The sequence below is a fragment of the Mus musculus genome, chromosome 5, assembly GCF_000001635.26.
Source record: "Mus musculus strain C57BL/6J chromosome 5, GRCm38.p6 C57BL/6J".
Classification (NCBI taxonomy): Eukaryota; Metazoa; Chordata; class Mammalia; order Rodentia; family Muridae; genus Mus; species Mus musculus.
In genome coordinates this window covers 53,926,298-53,951,627 of record NC_000071.6, presented here as the reverse complement: position 1 = coordinate 53,951,627, position 25,330 = coordinate 53,926,298, and the positions used below count along the sequence as shown (strand labels likewise).

At 44.2% G+C, this 25,330-nt stretch overlaps 1 long non-coding RNA gene across 1 annotated transcript; it reads right to left on the bottom strand.

Annotated features, from left to right (window-relative positions):
* Positions 1–634: 634 nt before the first annotated feature.
* Positions 635–24,047, bottom strand: Gm40305. The gene is made up of 3 exons (XR_868426.1): positions 22,003–24,047; positions 17,100–17,178; positions 635–1,813 (listed from the first exon to the last, which is right to left on the bottom strand). It is a non-coding gene; the product is annotated as a predicted gene, 40305 (long non-coding RNA).
* Between the last annotated feature and the right edge of the window lie 1,283 nt (positions 24,048–25,330).

Below are 25,330 nucleotides of genomic sequence, written 5' to 3'. Positions count from 1 at the left end.
GAATATTCTTTTTTTGAAAATAATTGACCGAGGAGTCTTTACTAGAAGAAACACAAGGGTTTATGGAGAAGACCAGCAACTTGAAGCTAATTATAGCACAATGCAATGAGTGCTTTATTAAAACAAACAAGCTACTAGCTTCTGGATAACTCTAGCACAACACCTGCCTTTGTAGACGAGGTTTTACTAGAACACAGTCATGCCCAGGTGCTGACTTCCCTGGTGCCCGTGACTGGCTACTTTTGTACTGTGGAGTTAGTTAGCAAGTTTTAACTAAAGTACATGACCCCACAACATCTAATGTAATTATCTACTTAACTTTTGAAAAAAAAAAAAGTGGGCTTAACCTGGATAAAAGTACCATGGATCCTGATCAGCTCTGTTTAATTCACATGGAGAGTCCTTGGAAAAAGGGATAATATCAAGTCCAAGTAATAACAGGTTTCTATATATACTACAGAGGAGAGTCATGTCTTCTCTTCCTTAAGGACCATAAACTCCTTGGAAAGATGAGGCAGAAGGACTGTCCTGAATTTAAATGTAACCTGGACTACATAGTAAATACCAGGCCAACCAGAGATATATAGAAAGAGTTTGTCTTGAAGAAGAAACAAACAAATAAAACCACATCAAGTAAGCAAGGAAAGAGATAGATTTTTTTTTAAATAAAAGGTATAACTACACATTAACAAGAATCAAGGAAACTATACCGAGTCATAATAACTAAAAACAATTATTACAATTAGCCTTATCTAATTTGTATTTCAAAATAATGCCAAAACATGGTAAAAAAAATTCTTTCAATACATCACATTCAATATAAACAAAACTCCAGGGATGAAAAGAATTTGAGCAACTCTCCAAATTTTGTAGCCTAAAACACAAAAATCTGTCTTGGCATTGGGTTTGGTGACTGCAAACAATAAATGTTATTGGGAGGCGAAGCATGTCAATTATTCATTTACATGTGAAAGCCCTTTTATTTCCAGAATGTATCTGCTTTCCTAAATCTCATCCACCTCCACACCTTGCAGCATTAGACCACACTGCTCAGAAAGCTGTATTTTGTGATAGGAAGAGGGAGTTCTGGAAAATCAATTAGGAACTCAAAAGTAACTTAATCTTGTTGATTGTTCTCTTGTGTGAGACACACCCATGCACTGCTTGGACCCGAGGGCCAGACTTACGTGATTCAAGTAGAGGGGACTGTGAAATGTCTGGGCGTTGGGAAGCCCGTGACTTGAAAGCAGACAGTGCAGTCTAAACACAGCCCAGAGTGTGGAAGGGAAGCAAGGCCAGATGCTAACACGCTGTGAGGGATTCGAAAGCCAAAGCAGCAAAGCTGCTGTCTCAGACACACCCAAGAGGGCGAGGGAAACTAACACAGGCATCCAAGGACCACAGCATCTCCAAATGGGCAAGCACAAAGCAGTGAAGCCCTCCTGAAGCCCAGCTGGGCATCCCAGTCATCTTGTTGACCACTTGGGTTTCAGCACAGAGTGTCAGTACACTTGGCTTTAAACAATGCTTATTCCCCTTTAGAGTCAGAGTAGGCTATCTGGGATAACTGCAGAGTGGGCTTTCCTTTAGAGCTTTCGCATTCCTTTATAGTTTCTAGGGCATTTTCACATATACCCATCGGCTTCGTCATTGCAGCATGCTCTGAAAAAGGCAAGACTGGCCTCTTCTTCCAGATAGGACAACTATGGACTAGAACACGAAGTGACTCTCCAAAGGCAGCCAGTCTTTAAAGGCATGTCTCTTGAACCCAGCCCAGTGCACTTCAAGGGCTTGAGCGCAGATTCATCAACTCCTATTGAGAGCAAAGTGATAGAGTACAGATGCAGAAGGAGCTAGAGAGGACCCTGGACAATCAGATGTGGTCATGCATGGCTAACCATCCTCCAACTTTCATAAAACTGCAACATCCTAAAAAATGTCTACTGCTATAATTAATTTGAAAATACTATATATAGACTCAGCCCATTAATCTGTTGTGTGTCTTACCTGTTCTGGAATTCAGAGTATTTTTTTTAATTCTAGAATGATACAATGTCTAACAGTGTACTTAAAGTTTCTGTTATCTTCTCATCAGGGTATAGAGGTAAAACCCTGTAATAAAACACACTGGTATTTTGGTTACAACAGATATGTAAAAATAATTACTTGGAGATAAATATTGACTCTAAATAAAGTCCCATTATTTCAGGTCAGTGTTTGCTGCCACGTGAATTTTGATGCTAAAGTTGTCCCGTAAATTGGCTTTAGAGCTTTTAGGATGCTGGGATTGGGGGTGAGGGATGTTTGAGCAGTGTTTGAACCTTCTAGGACTGTGTAGTCTTTTGTGGCCATCTTCCTGAATGCTGGCCATTCTAAACGCTTATTTTACTAACCGTTTTTTACATAGACAGAATTTTATCCATTCCTGAATTCTATAAAAATGAGAATTTACCTTCTAAAGTTTTCAAAATGTATGAGTCAAAAGATAGAAGAATGGGATACTTCACTTTATAACAGGCCTCTGTCCTGGAAATGAGTCACCAAGGGTTCTTTTAGAGCCAGCGTCCTGGTGGTGAGGGTTTGGCTTTGGGAACAGAAAGGTGGAGCTGCCCTTTTCCTGAGTAGCTGTGAATGCTCTGGAAAGCACACCCCGAAAGTGAAGAGGGCACCTCTGGGTCTTCACCCTCTGAGGTGTGGAACTAGTACCTCTGTGACTTAGCCAGCTATGGCTTCTTGGAAGTCAACGAGGACCTTTGGTAGCAGTTCCACTGGCAAGCGTCCTCACTCTGTAAAGCTCTGAAAACTCCAGTTCTCAGAAGGACTTAACAGGAAGCCTCGCCCAGTAGCAGAGGAAGCTGAGGAAGGAAGGAAAGATGGCAGGGCTGGGGGAGGGGCAGCAGTCTAAACAATGAATGAAGTCATGGCCTTGGAACTCTATGTGGTCAACGACACACCCCACTTGTGTGCCCCACTGGTCCAGAAGCTCAGTACAGCATCTTCTCTCTTGCTGGCCTGGCTCACTTCATTCTCAGGTTGGCCTAGAAATGTCCTCAGGGTCCTTGTCACTGGAGACTTCCTTTCCCTGTTCCTCTACACCTCCTCCAGTCTTTCTACTTAGCTTTCACCTCCTTCGTGACCTTCAAAAAAAAAAATCATTGCTTGTCTCTTCCTTAGGAAGTAACTGCTGTCATCTTCCCACGCCATCAACCCACGAAGTAGTTTACAATTTCCTCAGAATATCCACTGTATTTTATTCCTTAAGCAGGACCCTTTTATTCCTTCTACAGAATTAAATGGTTTTTTTTATTTACTAGATTGTTTTATCTATCAATCAAGCACTTATTCAAAACAAAAACAAAAACTGCCCTGTGTGTACAATGCTGTGTTGGGAATTTGTGGATAAATAAGGAAGTTTCTGTATTCAGGAGTTTACAATCCAGTGGAAGAAAAACGGGCACCATCAAAACAGGATTCACACCTCTCAGTTTTGGTGTCTGATTGTTGAAAGGTGGTCAGGGAAGACAGAAACCTTTAAGACGAGTGAGAGGCAGATGAATGTATGGCGGGTGGGTGAAGGCTATTCCCAGCAGAGAGAACAGCATGGCAGAGGGCCAGAAACTTGACGAGCAGACAGTGTTCCAAGAACTGCCTATAATTGAGTGTGGCTGGTGGATAGAAAGAAGGCAAATCAGAGGGTTCTGGGGAAGGGGAGGGGGAACGGACTGTGAACAGAGGCCTTGAGCATCAAGGGTTTTAATGGCCCTTGCAAAGGAATTCAGTCAGTTTAAGATTCCTGTGGGGCCTGTTTGGAAGGGGCTGTCATTCAGGCCGGAGGCTTCTTGGTTTGAGTTCTCACACAGCACAGTCTGAGACAGAGTGTCCTAGGCAGGTGGTTTCATTAGGAAGTGATCCTGGGACAAGCTGTCAGAGCCGTGCCTGCTATGGTTTGGGTGTGCACCTTCCTTATGCAAAGGTATATAACATCCCTGGGAGGTGCTGTGGGCCTTTAAGAAGCAGTGCCTCGTGGGAGGTCCTTAAGTCGTTGAAGGTGTGGGCTGTGAAACCTCATTCTTTTCTTCTTTTTCTGGCTCACTGACATGCTGTCATGATCTCCTGCTATCTATGTCTGGAAACTTCAGTAGAGGCTCAAAATAATTGGGTTGCCCAAGCATCGATTTGAGCCTCAAAAACTCAGGGCTAAACATGCTTTCATTTCTTCATTAGTATGTGTTAGGTATTTGTTGTGTCACTACAGACATGGCTAGTGGAGTGGGGGGTAGCGGTAGGTCAGGAAGTGATTCAGGATCAGGAGGGCTGGCAACTCAAGATATACCAGCAAGTAGCTTGTTGCTGTGAGGAGCTCAAGTCAGACCTCTGGAGAACTGTAGAAGTGCTTTGGACTCATCCTCGCCAGAATCAAAATGGCCCAGGAATCACTCACCAGGTCCCCTCCACTTTCCATTGAAAGCTGTTCTTTTGGGCCTGCCCTGTGTGACACACTCAGGAGAAAACCCCCTCAGACCATCATAGATGCTTGAAGAAGCCTTGGCTGGTGATAGGGATGTGGGCAGGACCTGAGCGTCTGCTACATATCTGGTTCTGCAGACAGGAGCTCATGGAGGGTTTAGGATCTTCACTATTGTAATGAGTCAGGGAAGGAAAGACGTGGTTACACTTCAGGGGATGACGGAAGAGAATGTGATGAAGGGAAGATTCACGGAGGTGTGGGTAGGCTGGCAGAGCCACAAGGAACAGGGGGTGCCCCTTACGTTAACACCAGTGGGAGGCCAGTCAGCTGCTGCTGCTATGCTGCCCCATCGGAAGAGGCGGTGCCCCACCTTCTCCCTACTCAGGTGGGGCAACTCTGCGGCTGGTCCTGTTTTCCAGAGCTCTGAGCCCGGCTGCTCCTCTACGCAAATTCATGCCCATCTGTATGCCTTGTGATGTTACCCTCCTTTCTCCTAACCCACCTCCCCACTCCCCTGCACCATCCTTCCCAGCATCACCTCCCAGTTAACCTACTTGGTGCACAAAGGTGAGCACTGCACTGGAGTCAAGAGAAAGAGGTTGCTCAATAAGGGTGTCACTTAGATAGAAAACTGCAGCGCTGCCAAGTTACAGCTTGGGTGGCAGGAAGCTGAAGGCAAAAAAACACTCTGTGCCTTTTCTTGTCCAGTTCCTCAGCCTTGGGTACTAAGAGCCAGAGGACAAGGAAGCCCCAGGACATGCTTGGTCCAAGAGAAGCATCTCCTGGGGCACTGAGGAGGGAGAGACGGGGAAGACAGTTGGCAATGCCCTTCTTTCACACTAGAGTGTGTCTTTGTAACCTCCCCATCTCCAGACATGTGCCAGAAAACACAACTTCATGAATGCACCAAGTTACTCAACAGCACCTTCTGTCTGTGGGTTTTTAATCACTCAGTCTTCACTGGCCTCAACATAGCTGGATCATACGGGCAGAGAAGGTGTTGATAGCCATTCTCTACTGAGCCAGGGCCTGAACCTTATCTGCCTTCGCAATCAAAGTCAAGTGTTCACTTCAGAACATCATGTGTTCCCAACAGACAGAAAGGGATTGCTACTGGGCAATGAGTGAGTCATTCAGGTCACCCTAATATCTTTATAATAGTTCAGATTATAAATTATTATCAATTTATGAATTATAAATTATTTGCAGCCAGAAATCAAATGCTTGATTTCCACAGATCATGCTTAGCCTTAAATTTCTTAATTTGACAATGACCAGAGTTAATGTGAGACTCTAAATGGGACCTAAGGTGAGAACATCTTACCTCATTAGCCAGAAGTTCACACCAGTCTCTACGGGGAGAAGGAGGCTGACGCAAATCAAATTGTTGAGTCCCAACTGCACATATGCTAGCATTTCACAGCCAGACAGATCAGGGTTATCTTGTGAAAGCTTACACAGCTTGATAGGGTGGACCCAGGAATGGCATATATGTCACAGTGACTCATGTCACCATCTTTTGTTTCAATATAGGTTTCTGATAGAGCACTGCCCAGAAAGTCACACTATGTATGTCAAGAAACACAACAGAAGTGATAAGCATCCTTAGAGGGATCATTTCAGAGCCTTCACAGTGTGAGGATGCTTCTTGCAGTGCTATGACATCTGCCCTACTGTCACCAGCGGGCTCTTGGGTGATGGCACCTGGCATCAGCAGCTGGCTTGTGAGCCCTTGTTCACTGCACAACCTTGGGGAAGTTGATCAAGCCCCTATAACTCAGTTTCCCCATCACCAAATTGGAGTGAATGGTCACTCTCAGGGTATAATAAGCACGGAATGAAATCAATGGTGCCAGGAATGGAGTAGAAGTTCGGTAAAAACCAAATGTGACCATTTGTTTTGGTCTGCATCACCCCTGTCCACCTGATAGTTTTGTTGAAAAATGCCCTCAACCCATAGCTTGCCACACCAAATACAGGGTTCACCAGGGGAGGTCAAGCAGTATGGGAAGAGAACAGAGGCGAGAAGGAGATGGGGCAGGGAGGGGTGCTGCAGCAGCTGGGTGCTTTTTGTGCCTTGAATGAATGGCACTACATGTGGATAGGACCAAATGAACTGGCCAGACAAGTGGCATGTTGAGGGTGCAGAGTCTTGACAAAAGCATAATTTCCTCTGTGGTTTCTCTAAGCTATTTTTGCCTTTGCCAAATGACCCCCTTGGGAAGAAGAGCTCTCTTTCTGTCTCTCTGTCTCTCCCTCACTCCCAGCTTCTCTCCAAAGTTTGAGAGGGGAAGTAAGTTTCCCAGGAGAGGGTGGGGCAGGAGATGGGGCACATTGTGAGCCCAGCAGCAGAGAGTCAGGCACTTGGAATCTTCCAGACAATAGATGGCATGATATGAGTTTGGTTATGAAAGAATGTCCTTTCTCCTGGGCAGAGGACACCGTCTTGGTGGCAGGTGATGGCTCTTGGGTCATGTTGAGCTCGAGTTGGTCTGTGGCAAGGTGGTTGCTTTCTAAGTTCTAAGGTGATGGTGGGGAGACCTCTGAGTCCCAATTCCCTCCTGAGAGAGCCCTGTCTTGAACAACCCCAAAAATAAAGATGTTCACACTGTCCTGGGGGTTCAGAATGCTTGGAAAGGTATCTGATCACTTCCTTATTTATTCTCCCTCACTAACTCAGAAACTCATTCTTTCAAAAGTTCTAAACAAGTGAAATATAAATTCAAATGGTTCCGAGAGTTGGTCTCTCTCTCTGCAGGCTGCTCCCAGGACAGCTCTCCCACAGCTCTCCCTAGCTTCTGGCTTTACAGAGACCATCTCTGTGACTCCTTGGCTCAAAGCTGCACAATTCAGTCTCCGCCTCTTTCATCCCAGGTCTCTTTTCTTTGTGACTGTGTCTGTACTGTGTCTCATATGGTCTTCTAGAAGACCTGATTTGATTCCACATGGCCTCATCTTAGTTGTATCTGCAGAAGCTCCTCCCAAGGACACACGTCGAGTCTATGAGGACATGCGTCTGGTGGGAGCAGTGCTACTGAATTCAGTACAGGTGACTTCTTTATGCGAGGCTGCCTTACACAAAGATGAGTAAGACCCCCACCGTCTCAGTTTCCAGAGGAGATGTACCCATGAATAAACGGCTGTGATTCCACAAGATAAATATGTGCTAACATCATACATCGATATGGTCCTTACCAAATGCCTGGCACTATTTAAAGCAATGTACATATAATCCTCTTAGCAACCCAGGACACTCCTGTCATTATCCCCACAACTGGGTTCTGGGGAGGCGAGCACAAGAAACCATTGGGGAGGGGGTGGTCCCAGAGTTCCATCTTTGGCAGCAGAAGTTGTGCCTGCCTCTCTGAGGAGCTGGCATCCGGGGAGAGGACAGCAACTGTGCCGAGGCTGGGAGCATGCAGGGTGAAGACAGGGTTCCAGGCAGAAGCAAGGCCTATGCCAATGCTGAGTCAGCCAAAAGCTGCACATGCTTTCAAACGGTGAAATCTCTGAGCTCAGGGAAGGCTGCTGGGAGCCAGATAAGGTCAGGGACGGAGGGCCCTTTGGCCCACACTGAGCAACGGGAATCTGTTACTTCTAAACATCTCAACCTTGTAATCATGGGACCTGGGGTTTGATGCGTTCCTTCCAAGGTCTCTGGCTGCAGATGGAGGACGAGGTAAAGAGCGAATAGCAGTGGCTTTGGTCAGAGGTGGGGCTTAGGGTGTTGCTGGTGGCACCTGTCAATGGATGTAAAGAAATCGAAGAAAAAGAAATGACAACCACTTTGTGTCTGAGGGGCAGATGGGTGCGTATCCGTCCCTGGGATACATGGAACATGGCCTGGGTAGAACTGTGGCAAAAGGAAAGGAGAAGCATCCCTGCTGGGCATCCAGTGGTTTCAGGAGCCAAAGTAGCCTTGGAAGAGTGTTCTTCTAGTTGGTGTTACATGGGAATACAGGATCCAGACCTAGCTGCTCGGTTGAAAGCCCTAGGCAGCATGTTCCCAAATACACAGTCCTGAGCTTTGTCTAGTCCTGAGCTTTGTGTGATTATTTCACACAAGAGTGTCCACTAACTTATTGTTCTAATAGGATGGACTCCGATAAAGTAGTAATAGCTCACATTTCTAATGCCATTCCTACGCCAGCACTTTGCCTTGTTTTTTTTTTAAGCCTCTTAAAAATTCTGTGAAGTAGGCACGTCAGTATTTATAGGTAGAAACACAAAAGACTCAGACAAGCCCAGTGAATTGCTAGAATCTGGTAACCAGTACTGACCTTGGCAAGAAACAACCATGGCCTACAGCCTGAAGCCATAATTGGATGCTACCGAGCCCCCGGGCCATGAAGCTCTCTTGCCTCCTTCCAACCTTGCATTTGTCTCCTTACTGTGGAGGGCAAGCTTCAGGAAAGCCACCATCTGCCTCTGACCTCTGTTTGTGCCAGTCCAACTCCAACTTGCTTAAGTAGTTAAATCAACTTTACATTCCCCCACCACCACCCTTCAACCTTTCTAAACAAAAATAATCCTTGCCTTCTGGGCTGTGTCTGCAGCTTCCCACACGTTTGAGAGCTCTGTGCAAGGTGCCCGGGATGAGTGTGGGCACCGTGGAGCTGACAGATCACTGATGTCTGGTGGAGGAAGAAGAGGAGGCCCTCAGCCTGGTTCCTTTTCCACTGCTGCTGGGCCACCCACCTGGGCTCTGCAGCCTTGCTCTGCATGGTTTTTCTGGGTTTGTCACAGTTAGGGCACCTGCACAGAAACGAGATGCCTGCTACTTGCTGTCTGAGTCCCTTGGCTGAGGTCTCCTTGCTTTAGAGGGTGTCCCACTTTCCTGATTGACTTCCAGATAGCAGTATAGGATATCACAGGCAACGGACCTTTAATAATAACAAACTTGCCGCTAGCTGCTTGTTTAGGAAAGAAATTATTACTATTCTGCTTCTTCACACCATTGAGTTAGATCCTTAGACCCTCAGAGACAGGTTCAGAGACTGAGGAATTGAAAACACTAAGTCAGCCTTCCCATTTAGTTGGAAAAAAAAAATCTGTCCTTACCGTCTTGTTTCCCCATCCCCTGTTCCCTTTGCTTACAATGTAGGTAGATCTTAGCACAGCAACAGGAGTGTTCAGAAATGATTGCAATTCAACACAGGGCATCTTTGCCTTATTCTCCTCACCCCAGCCATTCTCTCTTCTCCCTCTTCTGCCAGAGCCTGCCAAATTGCCAGAGCCACCCAGGAACAGACTTCCTCTCTAATCTGTCGCATCTGTTCACCCATCCTACTCTGAACTAATCCTCCAAGTGCACCGTTTGCCACAAATGGGCAGGAGACAACTGGGGTGAGAGCAAAGGGCGGGTGCACAGCTCCAGTCTCTCACGTGTTGTTCCCTTCTCATGGGCAGCAAGAGAGCCACCGCCGTTCCACCAGCAGAGTGACACTTAAGAACCCTTTAGTCACAGGGTCAGTTCCAAGTTCCCAGTTCACAGAGCCAGGACTTTGTCATCCATCCATTTGCGCACATCAATTTTACGCCCGTGACTTAGTTATATTTATCTGGGAATGGTTGAGATTCAAGCCATGGGAAAGCCAGGAGGCTTGCATGATATTTATGGTTCAGTAATTGCCTTATACTGTGGGGCCCAGGCTCAGAAGCCTGTCTTTCTGCGTTGTGAAGACAGAGAGGAATCTTTGCTGTGTATAAGAGCTGCTTGTCAGTTGTACTGGAATTCACTGTTACAAGCATTGATTTATTTCTTCTCCCCTGTAGAAGCCCCCTCCACACAGCCTTGGCACGAAAGGAACAGGTGAGAACTTATTACTAGTCTACTATAATCTAAATGTTAAAAATCCACCCCCAGCCCACAAACTGGGGACTCAACGGGAGTGTTCAGAAGGGATTGCAAAATCCAACATGCCCTGGGAGCTGGTATTTAAAACTGCTTCCTCTGCTAGGTGATTGGCTCCTGAAGCTGGAGCCCTGGTGAGTAGGATGAGAGCCCTTGTATGGTGAGGAGGAGACACAAGGTCTGCTGCTGTCTGCCACTTGAGGACATAGCATAAGGCTGACTTCTGCCACCCAGGCAGAACCTTGATCATGGACTACCAGCCTTTAGTTCTGTGGGAAATAAGCCACCCTGTTTAGGGTGATTTATCAGCTCTAGCTGACAAAAAATGTCCCACCTCTGATTTCCTCCATATTCATAGGATTATCAACATCAATACTCATCTAGAAAGATCATTTCATAATTGAGACAGAGACAGAGTACTTACAAGGCTCTTAATTTAGTTGCCCCACTTCCAAATTATTCCTTTTAGTGGCTGAATGTAACAAGGTGCAGTGGTGTCAACCTTCTCCAGGTTAGCACTGTTTCTAGTTTTTGCCACTATTACAAAACAGTACACATATCTTTGCTTTGAGGGAATGAGCCATCTGGGTCAAACCTTTATGCGTTTTAATCATAACAGATGTAGCCAACTTGCTTTCTAAAAGGAAATGTTCAAAAGCCCCCCCTTTTTTTCTTTTTCCATTTTTCCCTTCAGCAACAGGAATCATCGGTCTCTTGGATATTTCCCACTAGAGTAAATCGGAGTGAGCCGATGTATCATTAAGTGGTCCCTTCCTGAGTGTACATGAACCGAGTCTCTTCCTATATGTGTTGACACCACGGGTTTGGGTTTTAGATCCTTGGCTTGGTTTTTCTCCTGGTCTTTATGAATGGATTATTTGCTCTGTAAAAGTTTCTTGTGCTTGAGGCATACTCTCTCTGTGATCTCTGGGCTTCTCTTCTTATCTGTTAACTTAGTGTCTTAGCCTGTTCCAGAGGCTGTAACCAAAGAGCCCCTACTGGTAGCTTATAAATAACTAAAATGTGTTGGAGGCTGAGAAGTTCAAAGTCAAGCCGCCAGCAGAGTCAGTGTCTAGTGAGGGCCTGCCTGCTCTTCACAGGTACAACTGGACTTTTACAAAGTGGAAGGTGTAAATCGACTCTCCCAGGCCATTTCCCTGGGTCAAGTTAGATTTTACCATAAGCAGAAACAAAGTAGAAGAAACAAATCTTCAAAGCACAGAACTGAATTTTCCAGAGAGCTTTCTTTATGTTTATTGATCCTACTCTGCACATCTGCCCTTCTCTAGCTTCCAAATCAGAACCCTCTCAATCACCTTGGGCTTTGCATGTGTGTCCTAGTATAGTGTTGTGTAAGTGTTTGCATGTTTGTCTGTAGCTCACCTACAACTGATTGTGTTTGTTTGTTTGTTTGTTTTTTACTTGTGGGATAAGCTCTTAGAAGATGCTCAAATGAATGGACTTAGAACATATAAGAAAGGTCACATAATCGGAAAAAGAAGAAGAAGAAACCTGCATGGTCTCCCTCACATGCAGATCTTAGTCTATAATACATATGAAAACAATGTATATTCTCTATGTATATAATACATGTAAACAAGTATACCCGTGGGTACAGTATAAAATGTAGGAAGGAGAACAAGGAGGAATAATTGTTAGGTGATGAGAACAGGCTTGGTGCAGGTAGTGGACACTTGAGTGGCGTCATGAAAAAGGTTATAAAGCTAATTGTTTTTCTAATTTTAACTCTGACATGGATTTTGCATTTTTGGTGATGGATAAGCGTATAGAAATATATTCGATAAGGAAAGTATTAAATCCAATGTGAAGCTTCAGAGCTCCAGAGTGTCTATTCTAGTGTACAAAATTCATTAAAATGGACAGATTTTGGGTTTGCTTAATTTCGATATGTGATGGTTTTTATTGGCAAGTTCTGTATAATAAAGTTTTCGTACAATTTTAAAAAAATCAAAAAGATGTTCCACATTGTTACTCCTTCCTTATGAGGAAAAAAAAAAACACAAATGAAAAGTATTTGGAGGAAGATGCTGTGCCTCTTGACTTGGCCGTGATCCAAAAGCTCTGTAATCCTCTGCAGTGGTGGAGTTGCGCGCAGTGACATTCTTATCCACTGCTGGTGAGACCGTGACCCACTGCGATGACCCCCAGGGAGGGCAATCTGCCTGACCTCCACATGCACATTTCCAGCAGTTGTGTGTTTGGGAAATGATTCTACAGATATGTTTGCCAGAGGAAAAGGTAAGTATTTAGGGATTGTATTGACAAAATGGTAAAAGCAACCCCAATATTCACTAATAGGGGACCAGGTTCTTGTAACTCGATCAAGTGGAAACTAGGATGGCCACATAGTAGGTGACAAAAGAGGTCTTTGTGCACTTACAGACTTACAAAGAAGCGTGTTCGTGTATGTGAACATCCAATTGTCTGTGCAAAATACCATGGGGTGGAGAATCAGCATACTTAACTGTATAAAAAAACTTCTGGCCGGGCGTGATGACGCACGTCTTTAATCCCAGCACTCGGGAGGCAGAGGCAGGTGGATTTCTGAGTTCGAGGTCAGCCTGGTCTACAAAGTGAGTTCCAGGACAGCCAGGGCTATACAGAGAAACCCTGTCTCGAAAAACAAAAAAACCCAAACAAACAAAAACAAAAAACAAACAAACAAACAAACAAACAAACAAAAAAACTTCTGGTAGCATATCTCTGGTAAGGCAAGAGATAGAACTGGGCAGATATGAGACACAGATGGGAGAAAGTTTTCACTATATGCGTTCTTTGAATTTAATTTATATTATTTTATAGCTATTATTATAATATTATTTATTATTACTTATTATTATATTACTTAGCTCCTAGTTACTCTTAGGCCCTCATCCTCCCATATATTTTGAGACAACTTAATCTAATTTCTATCTTCCCCAATGGCAATTGGTTACATTTATGTCTTGATTTTGGTGAGATTGTCTTTTGTAATACATTCGCAATCAAGACTGAATTATTTCTGCCGCCCCCCACCCCCCGCCATCTTGGCTTAGATCTTTGATAAGCTGTTACTACTTCATGCCCTTCATGTTAAATCATTTTTAATAAAAATATCACCTTTATTGTAATTAAAATATGTTTCCCATTCTCCTTTCTAAGTGCTGATTGTCAACAAGAGAACATTTCAAGTTCCTTATCTAATTCCTGAAATGCTGATAAAATTATCCTTTTTATTTAAATTTTTTTTCTGTATGGGTGTCTCATTTGCATGTGTGATTATGCACCACATGTGTGCCTAGTGTCCACAGAAGTCATAAGATGGCATCAGATCACCTGACACTGGAAATACAGGTGGCTGTGAACTGCTACGTAAGTGCTGGGATCTGAACTTGGCTTTAGAGTAGTCGATGCGCGTAACCATTGAGCCATCTCTGCAGAACCTAACCATAGTGTTCTCGAAGCACATAACTACATTCTCAGCATAGACATCTTATTTCAATGGTCACAACTGTTATTTCATATTCTATTTTAATGAATTTGTTAGATTCCAAGAACAAGTACTAATAATACTTGTAACTTCATTTTCAGGCTCCTGGCTTCAATGGAGGCAAGTCTAGTTATTGTTATTTTGGTTTAATACGAAGCTGAGAGGTTGTTGCTTTAAAGGCATAGAGGAACTGAACCTTGGGGTTTCCTGTGATTCAATAGAAGCGTTTGTTCTTCTCTCCCACACCTATTTTAGATGTTCATTTCAAATTGCTTGTACAGTGCATCAAATGTATGGTATGCTGATTGTGGTAGACTGTTACTAAATCAACTGTACTTGCATATGTTTCCTGCCTCTTTGGGCTCTTCTTTCCCACATCGATTTCACACACGCATCTGACTCTAGCCAACTGGACATGGGCAGGCATGATGCAATCAGAGCCGGATAAGCAATTGCACAATAGAACTGGTGCTCTTGGAAGAGGTCTGCACTCAGAATCCTGTACAGTGTTGGAGGAAAGATTGGGCTAGTCTATGAATGATAAGAAGCTGTTTTGTCCCATTCAGCGACCATTATGTAAGTCACACAGTAACACTACATGGATGAGAATTCCTCATCTGAGTTCATCCAGGCCACAGAATCACACAGAGTAATAATATAGTGCATTAAATTAGTGATTCTCAACCTGTGAGTTGTGACCCCTTTGTGGGTGCCATGACCTTTTCACTGGGGTTGTTTATCAGATATCCTGCATATCAGATATTTACATTACGATTCAGAACAGTAGCCAAATTACAGTTATGGATTAGCAATGAAAATAATTTTGTGGTTGGGGGTCACCACAACATGAGGAACTGTATTAAGGGGTCACAGCATTAGGAAGGTTGAGAATCACCATTTTAAATTAGTTTATTTGATGTTTATAACCAAAAAAACACATCCCCGGGAGATTGTTGTAATAATGAACCATGGTGACAGATTTTTCTGATCTGAGGTAACCCCAAATATGTAACTGCTATCTTTTACTTACCACTCTTGATTAACTGCTAGACTCTTGTTGGGTGATTTATTTTCTCATTTAATTTTTGATAATTCTAATATTGTATTACAGAACTTAGGTTTCTCTGTGGCCCAGAGTTATCCAGGTTACATTTTAGCCATCGATTTTGAACAGTTAAACACTCGACTGTGAAACTGTCTGGTCATAAAACCTTCCAGTGTTGACATCATCCTTTCCAGATCCTCTAGAGGAACTCATGCTTAGAGTTTCTAGATTTTTGATATTTTTACATGTCACTTATAGAATATGCATGCTATATATTTTGAAATATTAATACTTAAGGCATTTTGCGACTCTCAGTTTCTTTCACGTATGTAATTGTGCCTCTTATTTCTAAGCTTTTGTGCTTTACTCTTTCTTTTTTAATACTTCTTTTTTTGGGAGGGTGTGTTGGGAGTTGATCTAGGGTCTTACACATTCTGATCAAATGTACCATTGAGTTATATTCATAACTCTTAGTGATTTCTTTTACCCTCTATGAAGATCTTCTAATCTATTTAGTAAGCTTTTCAAACACTTGAACGTGTGATGGATTTACTATTTATTATATGGCCTTTTAAATTTTTCATCTTTATTAATTTAATCTTTTTTTTTCTTTTTAAAAGTTCTATTTCAAAATTGAAAGCTTCACCAAGGAAGAACTTCAGTGCTCTGCCAGTCTCTTCCCTCCACCTTCACTCCCTGGGTGATCTTTTAAAAACAATCATCAAAATATTCATATTTTAATGGATAAATATTAAGTGGGGTGATAATTATTTCTTTTTTTATCTTTTTATTAGATATTTTCCTTATTTACATTTCAAATGTTATCCCCTTCCCTAGTTTCCCCTCCGAAAACCCCCTATTCCTGCTCACCAACCCACCCATTCCTGCTTCTTGGCCCTGGCATTCTCCTATACTGGGGCATATAAGCTTTACAGGACCAAAGGCCTCTCCTCCCATTGATGACCAACTAGGCCATGCTCTGCTACATATGCAGCTAGATATGCTGAGTTCCACCATGAGTTCCACCATGTGCTTTCTTTGGTTGGTGGTTTAGTCCCAGGAGCTCTCAGGGTACTGGTTAGGTCATATTGTTGTTCCCACTATGGGGCTCCAAACCCCTTCAGCTCCTTGGGTCCTTTCTCTAGTTCTTTCATTGGGGACTCTGTGCTTAGTGCAATGGTTGGCTGAGATTATCCACCTCTGTATTTGTCAGGCAATGGCAGAGCCTCTTAGGAGACAGCTATATCAGTCTCCTGTCAACAAGCTCTTGTTGGCATCCACAATAGAGTCTAGGTTTGGTGATTGTATATGGCATGGATCCCCCAGGTAGGACAGTCTCTGGATGGCCTTTCCTTCAGTCTCTGCTTCACACTATGTCTCTGTAACTCCTTCCATGGGTATTTTGTTCCCCCTTCTAAGAAGGACCGAAGCATCCACACTTCGGTCTTCCTTCTTCTTGAGTTTCATGTGTTTTGTGAATTGTATCTTGGGTATTCTGAGCTTCTGGGCTAATATCCACTTATCAGTGAGTGCATACAGCAGCAAGAATCCTTCAGGAAAGCAAGAACCTTTCCTTTATAAGAAAATTGGCCTCTGACTGGAGCCACACACCACATTCCAGTTGCTCCTGCAGCAGGCTGCTCCACTCTCTTTGGCAAGTGAGTATTAATTTTCCCTTTAGGACACCTGCTTCCCTGTGACCTCATCTCCATCCAAGTACAGGCTATGACTCAGGCCTAGCTAGTCATCATTCTCTATCCAGTTGGCCAGTGATTGACTCAGGAACTCAAGATGACCCAAAATGGGCCAATCAATCATCCTCCAAGGTTTTAATAAGAGCGATTTAGAAGGAGGCTGCTTTTGCCTTGGGATTTCAGATGATATGACCTAAGATTATTAAGAGCTGCCAGAGGTTGCCAGCCTTTATTGCCTGTAGAAAGGCATCTAAGAGCCATGAAAATGCACAGGAGGAGAGAGAAAATCTCTTCTTGACATCCTTAATGACATCAGTTGTACCATTGATCAGTATGCCTGGAGGTGATTAATTCTGTTTGAGCATCCTTGTTATAAGAGTAAATGTTCACCTTTGTTTAGTGGGCCTGAATGTGTGCCCTAACTCATAAGCTGAATTCTGACAAACACAGGAAACATGGTGTCTTAGTTAGGGTTTCTATTACTGTGAAGAGACACCACGACCATGCCAACTCTTATAAAAGAAAATGTGTCATTGGGGCCCGCTTACAGTTCAAAGGTTTAGTCCAGTATCATTACGGCAGAGAGACATGGAGCTGGAGGGGTAGCTGAGAGTTCTACATCCAGATCTTCAGACAGCAGGAAGAGAGAGAGAGAGAGAGAGAGAGAGAGAGAGAGAGAGAGAGAGAGATTGAGTCTGGCTTGAACTTATGAAACCTCAAAGCCCACCCCCAGTGACATACTTCCTCCAACAAGGCCACACCCTGTATGTAATAGTGCCACCCACTATAGACCTACGGGGGCCATTTTCATTCAACCACCACACATGGTATCAAGAAAACATGATCTGTCTATGAGAGTCAAGTCACCCCCCCCCCATACACACACACAGTTTAGATGTTACTATGTGGCCCTTCTATTTGTATCCTCACCGTCCCAGTCTCAGCTGGACAATCACCACTCCATCTTCCACATGACTTAGTTGCCCATGTCCTTTGATTGTTTAATGTTGGCATTAAGGATTAGAAATAAAAAAGTTTTTTTTTAAAAAAAGTCCAAGTATTTTTCATCTGAGAACTTGCTAGAGTTTGAACTTTCTAAAGGAGAAAGATAAGATTGTTCGTTATTGTTGCAGCGTCACCTTCTTCGTGGGTCTCTTTTCCTGGAAAGGCAGGAGGCTACATGAATCTAGTCAGGCCTGGCCTGCGTTGAGGAGAGGGAGCATCAGTCGAACAGCTGTGCTGTGGGCTGGAGGCCAAGAAAGCTCGGGCAACCGACAGGCTTGATCTAAACTCAGCTTCTCAGACAAGGCCTACATATCCTGTCCAGTGTTTGCAGGGAAATGGGACAAACACAGAATTTCTTCCTGCAGATTAATTTTTACTAAATGATTAGCAGGAATCAGATTACTCACAAATTAAGACAGTCCTCAGAACAAAAAGAACACACACTTATAGAAAATGTACTATCATGTCTGGCAGTTTTTGTCAATACATGTGATTATGATACACGTTTTCTTGCTTGAAGGAAACACCCTATTGGCCCAGTGTTTCTTTCCAGCCATGCCTTGGTGAGTTGATTTTATTATAGTATCCCTCATGGAACAGGTTGTGTCTGAGTTTTCTGTCTCCACTTCTCCTTATCCTGATCTTTCTCCAGCCCACTCATGTCAGTCTTGGCTTCTATTTTCTCTGGTTAAGTGTCTAGAAGATTCCATGTTTCTAATTCCAGTGGTCCATTTTCAGCCCTCAGTTGGCTGTTGACCTCTTCTGGAAGCACTTTTCTTCACTTGGCTCCCAGAACCCTACATTCTGCCAGGTATCCCTCCCAGTAGCCACCCCTTCTCTGGTTGGTCTCTTTTGTGTGTCCTTCTCATCTTCCAGACCCGTTACTATGGGGAGGAATTGCTTTTCTGATGTCTGTACTATCCATGTGTTCTGACCTATGATCCCAAATAGCTTCCCAACTTGAAATTCCATCTATATGCGGACATCTTCCAAATTTATTTCTCTGCCTGGACCTTTCCCCTGAATTCTCATTGCATACTTGTATCCCCATTTGGATGGGGAACATGCATCTCAGACTTAAGACCCAGAAAGGAGACTCACCCTCCCTTGGTAAGCCCGCTTCTGCTCTGTCTCATTAAGTCACAACAAGGCTTTCATATTTTTAGGCTTCAACCTATGGAGTCATTTTTTATTTCTATTTTACTCTTGAGCTCCCACCTCCAATCAGCCTCAAAATTTTCTGGCTCTATCCTCAAATATATGCAGGATTTGCACTCATGCCACCCTCAGTCTGGCCCACATCACCGTACTCTATCATCTCTTGCCAAGATTCCTGTCTTGGTCTCCTGGCTTTGTGCTTGGCCTGTGTTTGGCTGTCCTCCACCTAGCAACCGGTATGATTCTTTCGATATGTATGTCAGGTCCTCCATGACTTTCTCCTTGCTCAAAGTCAAAGGTAACCTCCCTCTGAAGCTCCCAAAGGCCTCACTCTGTGTTCCTCCTAACTTCTCGTCTGCCTGCCCCATCACTTTCTCTAGCCTTGGCATAAATGCTACTTTTCCATGAGTCTTCACCACCTGGCTTAAAATGCCCTCTTCCAATTGCATTCTAAAGCCACTACACTCCCCTGACCTGCTTTCCACTTATATTTATCACATTTAATATGCCATGACTTCACTTACCTATTCTCTAGTTTCTTTCATCAAAATGTAAGCTCCAGAGAGATTTGTTACCTGCTTTATTCACTACATTATTTCATAGTCCATAGCAAGTACCCATAAAAATATGGTACTCTAAGGAGCTGAGACCATCAGTAAAGAATGAATGTCACTGGCTTGTTCTGCTCTGCCATTTGGACCCTTTTCTAGAATAGCCTGGGATTCTCTGAGAAGCAGGGAGTGTGGCAAGAGGAAAGTGATAATAAAGAAGGACCTGGGGATGTACTAGGGAGCAAGGAGGACATGTGGGAGGTTGGACACATCTTCCTGGTGAGGAAGAAAAGACTAGATGACTCCGGGACTACTCTTTGTTCATGGGGACAAAAAGATGATACTACAAGGGAACCCCAGCATCTGCTGCAGAAGCATCACTCTCCAGAAGTCCAGCTTCCTGTGCTCACTCATCCCCACATAGGCAAGTATGTCGATGATTATTTAGGAGAAAAAAAGAGAAATTATTTCTGCATAAACACTATATTTGGTTGAGAATGAATGTTCTATCTGCCTCTTCTAAAAGTAGATCTCTCTGAAGGAACTTGCTTTTCTGTAAGGACCATGAAACTATATTAACAAATAATACTAATTCATGAATGAGCCAACATACTTTTCTATAACTTCATCTTTTGTTCCCAAATGTAAACTTTACAGCTATATACATATTTAATGTGTATTAAATATGTATACACACAGACACAAACACAGAGTGATTTATGAAATAAGACTGTGGGCAACTATCTTCGCAAACTCTCTATCTCTCTCTATTTTGGTCTTTCTCATTTTATTTATCTAGCCATACTTCACAATAACACATCTACATATAGAACACTTATTTATGCCCCAGGAATTGTTCTAGAGGCATTCCTATGTTAATTTATTTAAGACTACCAACAACCTTTTAAGGCATGATATCCTTTATAAAAATTCACCCTAAATGCTAAGCCTTTTAACGTAATACTTTTTTGTTTTTATTTTATTAATTTGTTTTTAACGTTTTTGTTTGTTTGTTTTTTAGTAGGTGTTCAGTGGAAATGTTTGGCAGTCAGCTTTCCATGTGACAGCTTGGGCCTAGGCTCTTTCACATTATGGTAGCTCCATCCCTTTCCAAGGCTCCCTGGGTCGGACACACCCTTGACCAGCAGGTGGTAGAGAGAGTGGAGGATCACATTCCATTGGCAAGAGAATCTATCTACACAGCAACCTTAACTGTAAGGAAAGCCGGACTGGGAGGACCCAGTGTGGTGGTGTGGCATGAATGTCCTAATTATCACTTGCCAGTCTCTGCCAATGGCAGATTCTTAGTGTTCACGCATAGGAAAACCAAAGTACAGAAGAGTGAGAAACTTGCCTAAAAGTTTGTCAGTGATGCGTCAGTGAGCTGGGTCCCGGCCCAAGAAGTCAGTCTCCATACGGGCCTCTGTCATTAGAGCTAGGGTAAGAATTCAGCCAATCATTTTAAGATGACAACTGGTCATCCAAATGAACGAGAGGGAGACCCCAAACTCTTGTTCCAGTTTATTTTCTTGATGCTCTTTTTCAAGTAGGCAGCCACCTGGGCCAGAGCTTGCCAATTCTCCCCACATTGACAGTGTCAGATAATTAAGCACCAGCTTTAGCAATCATGCATATCACCAAGAGATGTCCCTTTAATCTGGAGCTGTCCTGACAGGTAGGTGGGGCCTATGCAGAGGGAGGTTAGCTAGAAGGAGGGTGGGGCTCATGGCAAGAAGTCATGATCAGAATGTGTCTCGTGGGGTCAGGGGAGTAGAAGAACCCGGGACTCTCCTCTGGCGTGGACAGGGTATGTGCTGGTGGACAAATCACTGTGAGGAGTATATTGTGGGCAAAATGAGAAGTTGAGACTAGGTCAACAAATACTCAAGGTTCTTAAAACAATGTGTCTGATTGAAAAGGCGGAACCTGGCTGAGCATAGTGGAACATGGCTTTATTCCCAGGAGAGGTAGAGGCAGGTGCATCTCTGAGTTCAAGGCTAGCCTGGTCTACAGAGCAAGTTCCAGGACAGCCAGGGCTACACAAAGAAACCCTACTGGAGGAGGAGGAGGGAGAGGAAGAGGAGGAGGAGGAGGAAGAGGAGGAAGAGGAGAGAAAATAAGAAAGAAGGGCAGGTCTTCTTCCCTCCCACAAAATGGATTAATTGGCTCAAATCTTTAGAGCTTCCCTGAAGGGTATCCATGCTCTGCCCACTCAGGCTTTGTGAACAGTGAGCACTTTCACTTCTAAGGTGCTTGCTTCTCAAAGGCAGTGATCACCTGCCCTAGACTCTGCTGCCTCCTACAGAACGGAACTTCCGGGCATGCTCTAGGTCTTGTGCCAGCCTCCTTGCAGTCGCTGGCCCCGAAACCCTTGGCCCTGAGGAGCCTCCAAGCACCTGGAACCGTGCCCCCAGATGGACAGCCACAAAGTGCTCTGGAGCCCTGTGAGAGGGTGAGTTGGGACACAGCAGGGTGTTCTTCTGATTCAAACTAGATTGGAGGCTTTGCTTCCCTTCCTACCAGCTAATCTTTAAAACTCATGGGCGCCAGGCATGGTGGCAAGTGCCTGTAATCTTAGCACTTGAGAGGCTATGGCATGAGGGCGGTCATGAGTTCGAGTTAGTCTTAGACCACACGGGGAGATCCAGGCTAGTTGGGTCATGAGAGTAGACCTTGTCTTAAAAAAAAAAAAAAAAAGTGGAATGAAAACAAAACAAAAACTGTCAACTACACTTACTTCCTGTCATCTGAGAGCTTCTGTCTGTGGCAGCCTTATAGCTGCTCCCTGGGGATGGAAGAGAGCTCACGGCCGGCCGGGATCCTGCAGCTGTTGTGGACACAGGAAGTCGGGGTTACTTATAAAAGGTAAAGAACTATAAATAGTTAACAACAGAACTTCCCAGTTCAGTTCAGAGGAAGTCCGGATGTTGGCAAACTCAGAAGAAAGGGTGTTGCCTGCAGAAGAACGGGGCCCTGGGAGCCTTCCTAGTTCCCTCTGAACCTTCCAGAAATCTCTGCTGAGATCCAGGGAAACTCCTTGGCATGGTTACTGTTCAGGCTCTGATTCGCCCATCGAGCCCCATGACTCTGTAGCAGCCCCAAGTAACTCACAAGCCTCCAACGCTCTAGGCGCTGGTTCTCCTGCATCAGAAACCACCCTGTTCCTTCCTCCTCTTCCAACTCAGTCTGCTCCTTTCTTGAGCCTGGCTCGCATCCCAGGAATACCTGTAGGATTTTCTAGACACCACTTATACACACAAAAAGCTGTTCTCTTTGCTGAGGGCTTACCACCTGCCTGGTACTCTACAGGCCTCGGGGGCGATTCCGGCAACAAACATGCCAGGCAAGTAATGTCATACCTGTTTTAGAGTTGGACTGGTTGGTTTTGGAGCAGTATATAAATCTTCTGATGTCACCTCACTAAGAAATAAAAGACTAGCAAATCTTATCTAGACTCAAAGTACATTATCTTGTACTCATGTACAACTTATAACCTCTCTACCCATCTGCCCACCCAACTCAGAAGGCAATTCACTCATCCCTGTGTCCTGCTCCCATACTCATATGCCGCAAGACAGCATTTGCCATCTTCCCAAGTCCTGTGTCCCTCAGAGTTTGAGGCTCTGCTCTGTCGCCCCAGTGTGGTGCTTCTGGAGTAGGTCTTGCCCTTGAGCTATGCAGGGAGCCTCAAACAGGCATCACCTGCCAAGCTTGGCTGTTCCCATGCTTTGCGGAGATAGAACACTTAAAACTGAATGACAACTGAATACCCACTCTTTGGGTATAAATGATGTTAAGTTACATGGATAGTCGTGTTCCTAGGGTCCAGGAGGCAATGCCATTGGTCAACCAGGCCTAGGTAAGTCCATTCAAGAGTTATCAAGAGGTGGTAAGTCCCTTGCCAGAGTCCTGAGCCAATGTCCTCCTGGACTCAAATGAAGCCCAGTTTAACTTTAAAAACTTTTAAGACTGCTGTCAAAAGGCCCTGCCACATAAACACCAAAAGTTACCCTTGAGATTTCAATCACAGGAAATGTACTGCTCCGGCTTCCTAAGCAGACATAATTCGTTTTTCTTTCCATCCTGCCGGCTGCCTGGTTGTATAACAATGAGAGTTCCCGGTGCCTAGAACTCAAACCCAAATCAAGGCTGGCAACATCCTAAGTGTCATCTTTAGAACCCTCCCTCTTCCCCCCGCCCCACTTCCAGACCCAGGTGCTGTGAGGTACAGACAGAGGAAGTGAGTAGAGCATGCGCTGTCTGGACCCAAGTCTGTGCCTAGTCCCACAGTCTGGCAGTGGTACCAGGAGTCACGTGTGCACATGCACACTCCAAGTCTGGCGTGGGAAAGCTTGTCTCCACTACACCCCCGCCATAGTGTAGGCACATTCTCTCTCTGGTGCTGGCCATAGTTTCTGTATCTCTCTGTCTCTGCCTCTGTCTCTGTTTCTCTGTCTCTCTATCTCTCTGTATTGTATCATTGTAGTATGATTGTGTTAGTGTTTCCTTCAGAAGACAGAAGTCGAGAGAGTGGGTTGGCCATTATCATGGGAGCGATGGTTAACATTTTTAACTGATAAGTGTCACAGATGGTGTGCTATCTATCTATGGCTGCAGCTGGATTACTCCGTCCACACAATTCTGACGTAGAGGCTCCTCTAGTTCACAGGGACTGTGTTATGTTTTAAAGACATAACACAGTTATGCACAGTTTAGTGAGTCGTTTACTATTGTTGACTCTAGTGTAATTTGTTAGAAATATTTGGCCAGCTTGTTTTCTCCTTTTAGTGCAGAAGAATTTGTGTGTCTGAAAAACAAAACAAAACAAAACAAAACAGAACAGAAAAACAAAAAACTATGTGAACTTCATTTCAGTATCACTAATTCTAGGTCGAAGAATAGCTATGGAGAATCAGAGGCGGAAGGGGAGCCAGCCGTGGGTTTTAAATGGCTTCCAATAGGATGTGTGAAGGTGGGTGGACCTTGCACTGTGATCCTCAGCTTTGCTGTCTAGGGGAGTGACAATTCTTTTCTCTTGGTGGTGTTGGGAGCACCACGGAGGATCTGGGTGCAGTCCTCAGCCAGGCATGTGCCATGGAGTGGTGTGCAGTGACTCGGGGCCATTGTTACAATTACCCTCACGGCCAATATTTAGTACTAGCAAGGTCACCTGAATCTACATCTAGGCGTTTTTGATTCTCTAAAAATAATTTCCCAATGTTCTCCAATGCAAAGGACTGCCTCTCCTCTCACAAATACGAACACAAACTTTTTACATAAGAGAGTTACAAAGATCCCAGCACATGTGGTGGTCCTCCTGTCTGCAGCTCCCCCACCTATTGGTAGCTTTGACATTGTATTGCCAGTCTCCACACTTGGAGTTAGAAAGCATACCCACTTGATTTATCAGAGATGACAAGCTTTCCACAAAAGGGACTTGTCTGCACATTGCCTCTCTTTAAACGTTTACCTTGGTGTGAGACATGCTAAGCTGTTTGGGTACTCCCGCCCTACGTACAGAGACCATTTCTCAGGGCTTCATCCCGAAACCCTTGTAGTGGCTGACAGTGATCTGCAGCTAAAGTCAATCACTCCTCATGTCTTAATTAGATCTCCAAATAGAAAATCGCCTCGTGAGATTCTCTGTTCAAAATACAAAGTGATAACATAAGCAGGCTTCATTCCTTCTTGGATCTGTGCCAGTTTTCCACAGTCTGACCCGCAGTTGACACCAGTGGACCAAGACCTTTCTTCAAAGGCGGGTATATATTTTTATAACGTAGATGCACAAGATGATGACAGAGGATTATCTTCGGTCATTAAAGATGTTGGAACATTCTTGCATACAGACGGCAAAACTAGCCCCGTGGTTACTTCAGAGCCATGTGTGAGGCTGACATATCTTTTATGGTCACATGGCAGGGACTCCAATTGTAGGATTAGAGGCACCTGTGAGCTTTAGGGTAGCTATTTAAAAGCACAGTGGTTACATGGCTAGCACGTTCTACAGTCAGCTCCATTCTGCACTACACTGGAGATATATACAAACTCTCCTTCTTCAGGGT